The sequence below is a fragment of the Teleopsis dalmanni genome, chromosome 2, assembly GCF_002237135.1.
Source record: "Teleopsis dalmanni isolate 2A chromosome 2, ASM223713v2, whole genome shotgun sequence".
NCBI lineage: Eukaryota > Metazoa > Arthropoda > Insecta > Diptera > Diopsidae > Teleopsis > Teleopsis dalmanni.
The window spans coordinates 94,864,023-94,866,183 of NC_051847.1; the positions used below are offsets into that span (position 1 = coordinate 94,864,023).

The 2,161-nt window shown below is 25.4% G+C and overlaps 1 long non-coding RNA gene across 1 annotated transcript; it reads right to left on the reverse strand.

Annotated features, from left to right (window-relative positions):
* Positions 1–1,216: 1,216 nt before the first annotated feature.
* Positions 1,217–1,777, reverse strand: LOC119678606. Its single transcript, XR_005252347.1, has 2 exons — positions 1,605–1,777; positions 1,217–1,296 (listed from the first exon to the last, which is right to left on the reverse strand). It is a non-coding gene; the product is annotated as an uncharacterized LOC119678606 (long non-coding RNA).
* Positions 1,778–2,161: the final 384 nt, after the last annotated feature.

Genomic DNA, 2,161 nt, shown 5'->3' on the forward strand with positions numbered 1-2,161 from the left:
TTTCGGAAATTCTCATTTAAAATTCGCGCGCTGTATATTTTCGATATTTTAAGTTTATGTAGTTTGGCAGCACTTTCGTTAATTACTATGCCAAAAATGAGCGCGATCTGTCAGACAGTTCGTTTACGGCAGCTGTTGAAACCAGTTCACCTCAGTAGTGCGTTGCGAAAAAAACAATGGAAAAAAATATTGAACAAAGAGTTTGCATCAAATTTTGTTTCGAACGAAATTTCGTGTGCAGAATCGTTGCGAATGCTACAAAAGGCTTATGGGGAATCAGTTTTATCGAAAACTCAAGTTTATGAGTGGTACAAAGCCTTTCAGGACGGTCGTACGACCGTCGAAGACATTTCGCAACGCACTACTGAGGTGAACTGGTTTCAACAGCTGCCGTAAACGAACTGTCTGACAGATCGCGCTCATTTTTGGCATAGAAATTAAGGACAGTGCTGCCAAACTACATAAACTTAAAATATCGAAAAATATACAGCGCGCGAATTTTAAATGAGAATTTCCGAAAACTTTTCAGTCTTAATGTACATAGTGTATAATTGTGGGATATATTAGGAGTTATTTTTTTCTATTTTAAACTGTAGAAATCGTTGAATTTTTTTATTTTTTTTTTTTGTATAAATTGAAATAAGAAATTTCATCATTAAATTAATTTATTTTTTTATTTGTTCTGAGTGATTTTATTATATTATAAACTATATAAATCTCTCAAATTGCTTCTTTTCAATTTTGTAATTTGTAATAAAACATACATGTTTTAGTCTCTATTTTTATATTCATCTCATAATATATTCATTTTCATTTTAGAGTAATTTCATTTTCTTCACTGAACTAACAAACAATACTTTATTTAATTGTAGAGATTTATATTAGATTTACATACGCAAAGAAATGCGGAACTTAAATTTTTAATATTAAATACTAATATTTTATATTATTAAAAAAGATTTGATAAAGAATTCTGATATATGTTTCTTGTGCATGCATTTATTTTGAAAACTTAAATACTGAAAAAGTTTTTATAAATAAAATTGTTTTTGTGTATTGAATAATATAAAGTTATAAGCATTTTTATTTATACATACAATTTATTTTTATTTCATTTTGTTTTATATAACAATAAAGTAATTTCCATTCAGTTGAATGTACTTATACAATATTCACTAATTTTTACATATATTGAGACCATAAAAAAACATTAAACCTCTTAGTCTTCGCCAATACCATATTTGATCCTTATTTGATAACGCCATGAATAACGTCAACTGTGTTTTAATATTAAACCTAGAAGAAGAAATTCATGTTAGATATATAAACAATTTTTTAATCTTATATATGATTTATAATCAATAAAATAATTATTGTTACCTCTTTCACTTTTACAAAAAATCCAAGAAATAAAAGAAATTATTTATTTTATAACTTATCAACACACAAATGAAATAAAATTTAAAATATATATTATTTCCAAGAAATCTTCAAATTAACAGTAATTAAGTTAAATACTGGAGAAATAAAATTAAAAGAAAAACTTATGATTTCGCGCAAATAAAATTATATATATCAGTTATTGTTTTACTTTATTTACTTACTAATGACGATCGTTAATTCGTTAATTGGCTTCGTGTTCGAATTCATTTAATTGGTTTTCGCTATTGCTGTATTAATTAATCTTCCAAGCTTTAAATTTATTATAACTTGCCTTATATTTTCATTTGTAGAATCAAATAAACTCATTGCAAGTTTAACTATATGAGTAACTGAACTTGATGTGATCTAAATCTAAACTTGAATACTTAATAGTAGAATTGTTACGCATTTTTTGTTCTAACTCTTTATTAATTTATAATAAAATATTTAATTTGCATATAAAATTGAATTAATAAACGATTAACTGTACAGTTATCAATACAAAATTATGTTATTAATTATTACAAATTTACAATTGATCAATTGGTATAGAGTTCCAACTAATTTCTTTATGCACGGATTTCATATGTCTTTTCAAACAAAATTTACGCGCTAAAGTTTTGTCACATATAAAACAATGATATAGAGCACTAGTACGCTTAGATTTTTTATGTTTTTGTAGATGTTTCGATTTGAACGTTTTGCTGCATTTTATGCAATTATTTCTCACTTTTTGTGT